Genomic DNA, 13,588 nt, shown 5'->3' with positions numbered 1-13,588 from the left:
CATGGAGCAGCGGCGATGACGGCGTGAGTATGAGAGACGGAGTGAGAGAAGGGGTCGTATGTGGAGTGAATGAGTGAGTGGAGATGGTGAAAGGTGAGAGGAGTGTGTGTTGAGGAGTGTGTGTGTTGAGGGTTAACATGGCAAGAGGTGTGATGCTATCGCATCCTCCCGATGCGATAGCATCGGGCCATAATCTAGTGTAATATAATTGTAAATAATATGTATTTTAAAGCATATTATAAATAAATAGCTTTTTTTTTCATTTTTGAAGTCCGACAACCATGTTTTCCGTTATGTCCCTTAGAGTAGCAACAAATGGGGATATTCTCGCCCTACTAGCCAATAGAAAGATGAAAATTTTAATTGATACATGATCACAATAAAAGGTGCTACAAACCCTGTCCCCTCTTTGTTTATACACTATAATATATATATATATATATATATGCAGTATATATATATATAGTACAGACCAGCAGTTTGGACACACCTTCTCATTCAAAGAGTTTTCTTTATTTTCATGACTATGAAAATTGTAGATTCACTCTGAAGTCATCAAAACTATGAATTAACACATGTGGAATTATATAATTAACAAAAAAGTGTGAAACAACTGAAAATATGTCTTATATTCTAGGTTCTTCAAAGTAGCCACCTTTTGCTTTGATTACTGCTTTGCACACTCTTGGCATTCTCTTGATGAGCTTCAAGAGGTAGTCTGTATATATATATATATATACATATATATATATATATATATATATATATATACACTCTATATACATATAGATATATGTGTGTTTATGTATACAATAAGTAAATAAAGTTAAAGATGACACATTTCCATTGTAATTTAAGCAAGAAATTTGTATATTTTCATCTTTTACATTTTAAAAATTACAAAAAGGAAAATGAGCAGATGCAAAAGTTTTGAAACCCTGCATGGTTTGTATCTAGTAGTACTCCCTTTTCAAAGTATCACAGCTTGTAAATGCTTTTTGCAGCCAGACAAGAGTTTTTCAGTTTTTGTTTGAGGGATTTTCATCTATTCTTCCTTGGAAAATACTTCCAGTTTTGTGAGATTCCTGGGTCAGTTGCATCCTCTCCTATTTTGAGGTCTAGTCACAGATTTTCAATGATGTTCAGATTAGTGGACTGTGAGGGCCATTTTAAAACCTTCTGCTCGCGCCTTTGAGGTACTCTATTGTGGATTTTGACGTACATTTAGGATCATTATTAATGATGAGCGAACTTGCTCGGATAAGTCGTTATCCTGATATGCTGGTGTGTTATCCAAGTATCTTGTGTGTGCTCGTATATTATGTTAGCGTCCCCGTGGCTACATGATTTGCAACTGTTAGACAGCCTTTACACTTGCAGGGATTTCTCATTCGCCCATCACTAATCATTATCTATTTGTAGAAGAGATCCTTTTTTCAACTGCAGGTTTTTTAAAAATGGCGTTAGGTTTGCTTTAAGAATTTGTTAAAATTTCATTGAATCCATTCTCTCTAGCCATGAAATGTCCACTGTGTCATTGGCTGCAACATAACCCCAAAGTATAATTGATCCACGCCGATGCTTTATGGTTGGCGAGATGTTCTTTAAATTCTGAACCCTTTTTTCTCCACACATATATATATATACAGTAATATACACTCACTGGCCACTTTATTAGGTACACCATGCTAGTAAGGGGTTGGACCCCCTTTTGCCTTCAGAACTGCCTCAATTCTTCGTGGCAGAGATTCAACAAGGTGCTGGAAGCATTCCTCAGAGATTTTGGACCATATTGACATGATGGCATCACACAGTTGGCGCAGATTTGTCGGCTGCACATCCCTGATGCGAATCTCCCGTTCCCCCACATCCCAAAGATGCTTTATTGGATTGAGATCTGGTGACTGAGGAGGCCATTTGAGTACAGTAAACTCATTGTCATGTTCAAGAAACCAATCTGAGATGATTCGAGCTTTATGACATGGCGCATTATCCTGCTGAAAGTAGCCATCAGATATTGGGTACATTGTGGTCATAAAGGGATGGACATGGTCAGCAACAATACTCAGGTAGGCTGTGGCGTTGCAACGATGCTCAATTGGTACCAAGGGGCCCAAAGAGTGCCCAGAAAAAATTCCCCACACCATGACACCACCACCACCAGCCTGAACCGTTGATACAAGGCAGGATGGATCCATGCTTTCATGTTGTTTACGCCAAATTCTGACCCTACCATCCGAATGTCGCAGCAGAAATCGAGACTCATCAGACCAGGCAACGTTTTTCCAATCTTCTACTGTCCAATTTCGATGAGCTTGTGCAAATTGTAGCCTCAGTTTCCTGTTCTTAGCTGAGAGGAGTGGTACCCAGTGTGGTCTTCTGCTGCTGTAGCCCATCTGCCTCAAAGTTCGACGCACTGTGCGTTCAGAGATGCTCTTCTGCCTACCTTGGTTGTAACGGGTGGCAATTTGAGTCACTGTTGCCTTTCTATCAGCTCGAACCAGTCTGCCCATTCTCCTCTGACCTCTGGCATCAACATGGCATTTCCGGCCACAGAACTGCCGCTCACTGGATTTTTTTTCTTTTTCGGACCATTCTCTGTAAACCCTAGAGATGGTTGTGCGTGAAAATCCCAGTAGATCAGCAGTTTCTGAAATTCTCAGACCAGCCCTTCTGGCACCAACAATCATGCCACGTTCAAAGGCACTCAAATCACCTTTCTTCCCCATACTGATGCTCGGTTTGAACTGCAGGAGATTGTCTTGACCATGTCTACATGCCTAAATGCACTGAGTTGCCGCCATGTGATTGGCTGATTAGAAATTAAGTCTTAACACACAGTTGGACAGGTGTACCTAATAAAGTGGCCAGTGAGTGTATATATATATGTATTTTTTTTTTCATTTTAATATTTTAAAATATACATATTTGCCTAAAATACAAAAGAAATGTATAGTTTTTAACTTTAGACCTTTTGGGCCATCTTCAAGTTTATTAACTGTTCACAATAGCAGTCATTTTTACCACGGTTGCCCATACTTATATATATATATATATATATATATACTGTATATATACACTATATACAGTACACAGTATATACACATCTACATATATACTGAGAGAGAGAGACTTTTTAAAATTTTCATATTATGGCTACATGCATGAGATGTTACCTTAGTGCCATGGATGCAATCAGATTCCATTCTGCAAAGTTAGGGAATACTTTTTCAACGATATTATTTTGAAAAAACATTCCCAATTCTTCAGGACAGGATCCAGCCCTGTTGTTGACACTAAACTACAGAGCAGGAATAAAGCCATTTACCTGAGCAGTAAAATCGTTGGATCATCAGCAATGGACATTCAGTTTCATGTGCATGAGATGAGATGTGCATTAACCTACTTATTAATCATTTCAGCTAACTGATTGTGCTTCATGGTTTTGTGTAGGAGCTCTGATTCACCATTTGACACTGCTGCCTAATGTTAATGAGCATTTTGCTTTTCATACAACAAGTGGGTGTGTTTAGTTCTTTGATATTAACTAGGACAATTGTCAAAGTAGGAATTTTAATTTTGAGTAAATATTTCATGAAATACAAGAAAGAAATGTTTAAGCACTAACATCATTGTTTACAGAAATCAGAAATACACATATTTCTTACTATTCAAGCCAACTATGATGTAAATATCAATGATAAATTATGCAGAAATAAGAAATGCCAGAAATCAATATGAGAAAAAATGTATTAGAATTGAAGCCTTATGCTTTGAGTTTGTTGCTTCTACCTATCAGGTCAGCAGCAAAAAAATATATACAAAAGTAAATCATTGTGCACCTAGGGACTCATATTTTTACCAATAATTTTTTCTAGGCTCTATTTACAGTGTTTTCATACTGTATGTAATTGTATATAAGGGGAATGGTTTGCTAACTAGTTGCTTTTAAGGTTGCATCGAGACAGCAGAAAAATATCAAGCACAGAAAAAAGGTTAATATGCAGGTAAATACCATTTAAACCCTATGTAGACAGCTTACTAAAGCTCTGGCTGTAGAGAGAAAGTAAAGTAGTTATGCACGTACCACACTCACACATAGGTAAAGTGAGTAAGGAAGACTTGTTATAGAGAGAAGCCCCACCTACACCCAGCTGGTCTATGTACAGACTAGGCAATCCCTAGCCACACACGTAAAACACCACCTTTGACCTGACTGCCTAAAAGGCTGTTGAGGGTTTTCTCATGCCTCCTGAGGAACCAGGCCGCAATAAATGCCAACAAGGGGAGAGGAAGGTGTGCAGGTGGACACGAAGACCCAAGGTGAGAAACTTAAAGCATATTCCTAAAAGGATAGAGAGGGAATAGTAAGGAGAACCAAAAAATAAATGAAACTAGAATAACCTCCCACAAACCTAAAAGTCTTAAAAGAAAAAGGTGCTGAGAAAGTAGGCAAACATACAGCAAGAAATTAAGCAGTGAAAGTCTAGCAGGGTAAATCATTCTCTAAAGGGCTGGAACCCCATAGCATAAATCCACCTTGAAGTATAGGCAGCAAGGAAGTGCAGTGAAGAGATAAAATATGACGTCCCAGAATGTGATTTGACAAATCAAAATGGGAAAATGGAAAACACCTGGATTGGAGCAAACCAAGAAGGGATAATGAAGACAAAAGGAACAATCAGCATGTGGACAGGGAAAGAAAGGAGGAATGGCTCGACAGAAGAACCGAACATGAAACAGGTCACTGGATCTAATCCCCTAAATGAGCAATTGACAGAAGTATTATCCTTGCAGATTCTGGCTTCCAGACATTAGGGTGGTACAGAGATGGGTGATACTTGCCGCTCATAACTCAGCAAACGTGACTGTAACCATTCCCTGGTACTTTGATTGACAACCCACTCTGCAATGTACAGTGTGATTTGCAGTGAGCGGTGACTATAACTGCTCCCTGCAACACAATAACCATACAAGCCACTGGCAAATAAGAAGCTGGCAGCTGACATCAGTGTGCCTATCATGGGTAAATCATGATATCACTACCATGCACTGCCCTGCACTGGCTGTGGAGCATGAACAGGACACTGTTCGCCATGGGAGCATGAATAAGTGAAAAGAGTAGTTTATTAATAATATAATAGTAATAATTTTTATTTCTAAAGTGCCAACATATTTTTCAGCACTTTACAATTCAAAAGGTACTTGTGCAAACAAGATAAGACATTAAAGAGTAACACATACTTCAACACATACCAAGGCGAGTGAGAACCCTGCTCGCACGCTTACAATCTGAGGAAATAGGGGTGACACGAAAAGAAAAAAAGAGCTTGTCATGTATGGTCCAGTCATCAATATAATAAATAGGGACATTCAAGTAAGGCTGCATGAACCAGTCATCAGCCAGTATTTGTACAGATACAAAGTGCTATTGAACGCATAGAAGGGAGAGCAGGAAATAATTAATTTTTTTATTTTAATTTTTTTAAATGTGTTGGAGAAGAACACTAGGATGGGGGACAATATTAAAGGATGGAGGCCAGGATATGGAACATTATTACAATAAGGGAGACATTATTTAACAAAGGGGCCAGAATTGGGGAAATTATTAAACAAATGGGCCAGGGAAAAGACATTATTAGACTAAGGGGCCAGGGCAAGAGACATTATTAAACAAAGGGGCCAGGACAAGGGGCATTGTTAAATGAAGGGACCAGGATGTGAGACATTATTACAGGAAGGGGGCCAGGTCGTGGGGATATTAATGAAGAAAGGTGCCAGAATGTAAGACATTATTACAGCATGGGGTTAGCATGGATGACATTATTACAGGGTAGGGGCAAGGATGTGGGATATTATTACAGGATAGAGGTCAGAATGAGGGCCATTATTTCAGTATAGGGACCAGGATGGGGGACATTTTTACAGGATGAGGGACACAATAAATGTATGGCAGAATGAGGAACATACATAATTAGTTTAGGGTAGCAACTTTAGGTCATAATCTACTAGGCCAAATGGGGGACATTATTAGTGTATAAGGCCAACTGAGAAACATTACTATATGAGGCCAGTTGTAGGACAATTTTATCATATAGGAGCCAGAATAAGGGACGCTATTACTCTACATTAATGGACATTAATAATTTTCCCTATTGTTGCCCATACATTATTAATTTATGGAGCCACAACTTGGGATGTTCCAACTGTATTGAGGCATAAAAGGGGACTCTTACTGTATGGGGGGCAGAAATGGGGCATGGTACAACTATATTGTTGCCACTGGAAAGGGGCATTACTGTTGTGTTTGAGCACAAAGATAGAGATTACTACTGAATGGGGGCACAAAAAGGAATTTTAGAGATGCATGTGGCCACAAATAGAGACATCTGCTGTCCGGAACACCGCACTGCACTTGCTCTCTGAGCCAGTGCGTGTGTCCTGAGTAAGTCAAACTGTGCTCAGAGATCCCTGGGGAGCGGTGCAGCAGTGATGAAGATGTGTGCTAGACCAACAGGACCTGAAGCACGTGACTGCGGGGGCGTGGCCTAAGCTCCAGAGAGCTAGGAGCTGAAGGAAAACTCCTAGATGGTAACTACGGGACAAAGTCGGGACAAAGTTACCAAGGGGCATAGACAGTGACATAAACAGATCAGGCCAGGGTCAAAGCACGAGATAGCACGACAATACCAAAGGGGTAGACAGAAAGGATAGTCAGGACGTAGCCAAGAAGTCAGAAACCAGGGAAACAGATATACAGTACAGAATCAATAGGCAAACTCACAACGGGGGACAGAACCACGTCAGAACCATAGAAGCAAGCTAAAAGGCAGCCAAAAGGCACAGGCACACAGGGGTCAACTAACTCAACTAATGTCATGGAATGCCTAGGTTACTTTAGGCAAAAACCCTGGGACCCCTGTGATGTCCCTCAGACTAGGGGAACCCTGTCTGTCCCTCTACCCAGGGTTTACACTGAAGGTGTGCCTGCCTGAGCCTCCACCCTGTCCCTGTCTCCTGTCCAGCCCTAAGCTGAACCCACCTCCCTCCACCCAGTGAGGGGACCATACACCAGACCCCACAAATACGTATGGACAGGGGTAAAAGAAAACACCACACAGTAAATACACAAGGGAATACAATAATGTGCAAGGGCAACCAAATATATATATAACAGATTGGAGAAAGAACCACTGAGGGATATACTGCACCAGATATCAGACGCTCCAACACCACCACTGCTGACCGGTATTGCTAGCACTAGGCTAAAGCTATAGTCGGCGACGCCCATAGTCAGGACAAACTATTTAAAGACCTAGGGCGTGGCCCAGCCCTCAGCCAGCATGACAACCTGGTTAACCCTATCCCAACTGGAAGAGAATACCCAACAGGGTATTACCGCTGTCTGCCGGACACCCTGGTGTGAACAGTGTCCGACATGACACCAGGATGGGACAAAGACAAAACCCCGTCCTGGATCATGACATCTGCATTCATATTTTAGAGATGCCACAGAGGAGGGCATTTCTACTGTGAGCAGGTTACAAAGGGAAACATAGCTAATGTAATATATTTTATTTTTGTGAATACCGTTACTATGGTGGTAGCAAAAAGGTACTATTATTGTACAGGGTACAAGGGCAGTACTATTACACTTTTCTTATTCATATGGTGCATTGTACAAGTGGGGAAAAGAAAAGTGTGATAGATACTGTAGAAGTGATCAATAATAGATTTCTGTAGTCGAGTCCTTACTGGAAAAAGTCATAGCGGTCTGTGCGAGATGAAGAAGAAAAGCAAAGAACTGGTAATTTACTAAATTTACTTGTATTATATTCACTTATACGATCTATAAAGCCCTTGTGTATTAGTACCACTGGTGGTAATATTAGTGTTCTTGATTAGCCCAGCCAGAGCCCTGACCTAACCCCAATTGATCATCTCTGGTGAGACCTGAAAATGGTTATCCACCAACATTCACCATCCAACCTAATGGAAGTGGAAAGAATCTGCAAGGAAGAATGGCAGAGGATCCCCAAATCCAAGTGTAAAAAACTTGCTGCATCATTCCCAAGAAGACTCATGACCGTATTAGCTTAAAGGGGGGCTTCTACTCAATACTGAGTAAAGGGTCTGAACACTTATCACAATTTGATATTTCAGTTTTTATTTTTTAATAAATTTGCAAATATTTTCTATATTTCTGTTTTTTTTTAGTTAAGATGGGTTGCAGAGTGTACATTAATGAGAAAAAAAATGAACTTTTTTGAATTTACCAAATGGCTGCAATGAAACAAAAAGTGAAAAATTTAAAGGGGTCTGAATACTTTCCATACCCACTGTATGTGGTCCAGTCAGGGGGGGGGGGTGACAAAGGCATGCCCCAAAACAAGCGTCAGGGTGGGCCGCACACTCCATTCAGGATCTCATCAGACCTAGGTACGATCCTATTAACCCTCTATGGTTTGGTGTGTGTGTAATAAACGTGCAGGAGTAGGTAGTATGTCACCATGGAGCAGACGGACCAACATTAAAAGGGGAGGTTTATTTACAGGGAATTATACAAGCAGAATAACGGTGTAGATATGAATATAATGTGAATGGGTTCAGCAAACAGCCAAAAAGCAGTAACAGTATTTAAACAGTAATAAGAGTTACTGTATTTTTCTATGGTGAAACTTATCAGTCTGTAGGGGTCTTGATTGAAGGGGTCACTCTTCTCAAACGTTGGTGCCGAATCACCAGCAGTGCTTGTAGTCTACTCCGTATCTTGGGCCTTTAACGATGTCCAGCCGGGGTACGAGGGGTTACTGCGGGAGCCAGAGGGGTATGAGACTGAAGATATCTCCTTTGCTCCAAGTCCTTCTCTCTTACTCCGCAGCGGTGCTTGCTCACCTGAATCAGGGGCTCTGCATTAACACATAGGTCACTGCAACCTTGTATGTGGCTCAGTCTCTCTAAGGAGGTCACAGACCTGTCACTGAACACAGCCTCTTTGCAGGGAAGCATCTAATCACAGCATACAGCCTCTCCCAGGGGCAACAACTCTTCATCCCCTGTTAGATCTCTCAGCAGGGATCACTGCCTCTGCACCTGCTACTGTCTCTTGTATAGCTGCTGCCTTTTTACTAGCTGCTGCCCTTGCACTGAACACAGAGTTCACACGGGGATCAGGACACACCTCATCTGTCACTGCATACTCCAACTTTACGCTTTCCGTGGTCACGGGCTACGGTCTCTGCTTCTCTGCAGGTCTGTCCACGGGGGTCAGGGCGCACCTCTGCTGTCTCCGCAGTACAGAGTCTCACGTACTCATGGTCTGCTGTCTCTGTGCGTGGTACCCTTGTCTTTACTCTGTGACCAGGAGCTGTGACTCTTCCCCAGTCTGCGTCAGCGTCCTTCCCCGTTTCCTGCCCAGGCTGCTCTGAGCAAAGCACATGCTGTTTTCCCGCTCTCTGCTCTGCTGGCTTCCTGGTCTCAGCCTTTCCGCTGTCCCCCAGGGAACCTGCTGCCCTGTTCAATGGTTCCAGGTATGGAGCAGAGGAGGCAGCCCTCCCACGACTCTTCCTGCACTCCATCCCCTTACATGTGTATATATTATATATATGTAAGCACTTTGCGGCATGCAGTGACAGACAGTCGGCAGAGCAAGGAATTAACCAAATGTAACAATTTAATAGAACAGGGTATTCACTCCTTGCAAGGAGGTAAGTGGTTAAAGGGTAGATAATAAGAATAATGGAAGTAAAACAATAGCAATCCAGTTAGGGAACTTATTGTGTCCTTAATGTTCCTCCTCAGCAGGTGATCCCACAGGGGTTGTAGTGCTGGAAGATTCCGGGGGGATGTCCTCAGATGGGGTCCTTGAAACAATGGTCCATCTTCTGGCGGTAGCGGTCGGTCTCTGGTACCTTCCGCTGAGCCCTTAGTCCATGAGCTGAGGTGGCCGAAGCAAACAATTCCGCAGCACTCTCCAAGTCTAACGTGGACTAGTCAGCATTGATTGGCAAGGAAGGCCGCAGATATATGTTGGGTACCTGCAGTGGCGTAGCAACTGTTTGTGGCGCCCGGGGCGGTCGAAAAATTTGCCGCCCCTTTGGTCGCTGATAATCCGGAAGAATCCGAAGAGCCCACACTACACTCAAAGATCTAATTTTTAGTCTACTACTAACTCTGCTGTTATTATTTCTAAATTTCTAGACTTTCATCTTCTTGCAGTTCTCTCTCTCTATATATATATGTGTATGTATTAGCGTCATGACCCTACTGAACCTCCACCACTGCCCTGCCGAGAGCTGCACCATAAAACAGTGTAAGGAGACCCACGTGTCTTCCCCCTGCACAGACCCACAGTACACCCCCTACAGAGCCCTCATGTTCTCCCCTTGCACAGCCCCCCTCCCCCGTGTACCCCCCTGCACAGCCCCTCCATGTCCTCCCCTACACAGCCTCCCCATGTACCCCCCAGCACAGCCCCCCATGTCCTCCCTGCACAGCCCCCCATGTCCTCCCCTACACAGCTTCCCCATGTACCCCCCTGCACAGTCCCCCATGTCCCTCCTACAGAGCCCCCCCAATGTCCTCCCCTGCACAGCCCCCCCATGTCCTCCCCCTACAGAGCCCCCTCATGTCCTCTCCCTACAGAGCCCCCCCATGTCCTCCCCCTACAGAGCCCCCTCATGTCCTCTCCCTACAGAGCCCCCCATGTCCTCCCCCTACAGAGCCCCCTCATGTCCTCTCCCTACAGAGCCCCCCCATGTCCTCCTCTGCACAGCCCCCCATGTCCTCTCCCTACAGAGCCCCCCCATGTCCTCCTCTGCACAGCCCCCCATGTCCTCTCCCTACAGAGCCCCCCATGTCCTCCTCTGCACAGCCCCCATGTCCTCTCCCTACAGAGCCCCCCCATGTCCTCCTCTGCACAGCCCCCCATGTCCTCTCCCTACAGAGCCCCCCCATGTCCTCCTCTGCACAGCCCCCCATGTCCTCTCCCTACAGAGCCCCCCCATGTCCTCCTCTGCACAGCCCCCCATGTCCTCTCCCTACAGAGCCCCCCCATGTCCTTCTCAGCACAGCCCCCCATGTCCTCTCCCTACAGAGCCCCCCATGTCCTCCTCTGCACAGCCCCCCATGTCCTCTCCCTACAGAGCCCCCCCATGTCCTCCTCTGCACAGCCCCCATGTCCTCTCCCTACAGAGCCCCCCCATGTCCTCCTCTGCACAGCCCCCATGTCCTCTCCCTACAGAGTCCAACTCTTTTGCATAATATCAGCTATATGAAGATGTAGGCAATCCAACTCCAAGGATTAGGGAGCCTCAACTTTAGAATTAGTAAATGGGGGAGAGGGAGTAATTACCTAGATGCCGCCCCCTGTAGCATAACATTACATGATGGAATGAAATTCAAGGGGCAATCACATACCGCGGTGTCTCCCTCCCCTCACAGACATCATGGGCAGGCTGGGCAGCGCTTCCCGCCGTCCCCCTCACTCACCGGCTCCTGTGTCCCGGGATCCGCTCCTCCTGCGTCACCTCAGCCACACGCCACGTGTTCTTCTGGCAGCTCCGACCGAACAACCAGCCCCGAGCGGCCAACACCTCCGCCCAGCACCGGCTCAGGAGCGGAAAGCAGCCGGGGCTCCGAGTCCGAGTCCAGCAAGGCAGTGGCGTAGAAGGTAGAAAGCGCCTGCACTGTGCCTCCGCGGAGTCCGCGCTGTTCTCCCAGTCAGAGGAGAGGAATTGAATTGCTGCTGCCGCGCCGCCCCCACACACGTGCCACCTGGGGCGGACCGCCCCCCCCCGCCCCCCCCACGCTACGCCACTGGGTACCTGACCTTCTTTACTCTGCACATGCACTGTACTCACGGTCATGGAGCACACGGCACTTCACTCTCTGGCAGTCACTTGGCACATGGCGCCTCGCTCTCTTATGGTCCTGCTGGTAGTGACGGGAGCCGTCAGGCACAATACTTCGCAGCGCCGGTGCTCAAGAGACGGAGCATGCTGCTCAGCCTGCTGCATGATGCCTGTCCCCGCCAAAACTGGCTGCTGCCGTGGGCGCTTTTTCTTAGCCATTCCCCCTGCCTCCAGGTCACCTGGTCGGAGTCGCTCACTATCCTTTCCCCTGGTCAACCTGATACACAGCCTCGACAGTTCCACACCCGGCGCAGCACAGGTACCCGCAGCCCGGTCTTCCTCCTTACATATACGCGAATGCTGGCTATGAGTTGTACTACATTATATATGGACATGTGCAATAAATGGTGAACATAATCTGAGGACAGACTAAGGGTTATGTGACCTCATTTACCACACTGTAGTCTGTATATTGCTGGCTATGCATATTTGAATTATATCCCTTACATGCTTTATATGGCCAAAGATATGGTCTTCATACTTGCCTAAGGCATTTTGAGCATCATATTTACATAAGGCACGCTTTTTGAGCCTTATACTCGATCCAACCAAACATACATGGTTATATTGAGGTGATTCCTACACCTTGCTCACCTAAGGCACTATCAGCATGTTATATTATGTCTACAAAACATATATGGATTTATTGTTATATTGACAACCTCAACCATGCTCTAGTTCCTTTGGCTCTGGTGTCTGTCCAGCAGCAATAATAATTATTTTTAACCCATTTTTTGGGTATTTTGCTATTTTTATTATAACTATGTGTGTGCTCTCACTTTTCTTTGCTACCATGTACCCATTTGCATTTAAATAAAGGTATATTTTATTAATTATCTATGTTCAGACCACTCCTTCAGGTTTGCTATATTGATTTGGTTTATTTCTGATTGGGTTATCCGATTTATCCAAGCAGACATGCATCCACTATTATGAGGGTGAACCCCCAAGGAATTATTTGTATAGATACAGATGTATGTTGTCTGCTTGCCCTTTACAACATTTGTTTAACTGTATAGGATCTAGAACATTACAGGAGCCTGTACATCTGACTAACGTGCTAATTCTGGTGCTGGCACAGGTCCATAGTTTGCATCGGGGACACATAGGACTCTAGTTACGCCACTGATAATAACCTACAAAAGTCACAATTATAGAAAAACTTCATAAAGATTCACATTTGCTAAAAATAGTGTACATTTATTTAAAGTCATATAAGTAAGCAATGTTTTATTACATCCATCGATAATTGCACAAGACCTGTCAGCTAATGTGACTGCATACTGTACATTCTATTAATGAGACCTTAGCATATAAGGTATATCTACGTCTTTGTAACTTTCAAACTGCAATAAGAATTTTAACCTTGTTACATTTTATACTGCTGGGAAGTTAATATTACCCTTATTTTTCCCTTGACAGCCCTCAAAGAGAGTTAACAGCCACTTCTGTTCCATCTGTGCAGTCTCACAGCAGATCTTAGTATGTGAAAAGAAGCTGAACAAGGGCACTGAAAGTGGTTTAGACAATCAATGAACATAAAAGATGGCACTAATTTCCAATGTGCAAGCAGATCAACATACAGCCATGGGCTATAGGAGAACATATAGGATGCCCTGCATATGAAGTATACCCATTCTTTATACAGAATTGTAGTTTTGCTATTATTCTGTAAG

At 44.2% G+C, this 13,588-nt stretch overlaps 1 protein-coding gene across 3 annotated transcripts in view; it reads right to left on the bottom strand.

Annotated features, from left to right (window-relative positions):
• The window catches only part of FRMPD4 (FERM and PDZ domain containing 4), an 808,734-nt gene that overhangs the window by 542,343 nt on the left and 252,803 nt on the right, over positions 1-13,588 (bottom strand). The gene's annotated exons all lie outside the window — the stretch shown is intronic.

The sequence above is a fragment of the Dendrobates tinctorius genome, unplaced genomic scaffold (genome assembly GCF_039654945.1).
Source record: "Dendrobates tinctorius isolate UK_male_01 unplaced genomic scaffold, ASM3965494v1 ptg000091l, whole genome shotgun sequence".
NCBI lineage: Eukaryota > Metazoa > Chordata > Amphibia > Anura > Dendrobatidae > Dendrobates > Dendrobates tinctorius.
The sequence above is the reverse complement of the archived record's forward strand: the minus strand, read 5'-3'. Positions and strand labels throughout refer to the sequence as shown.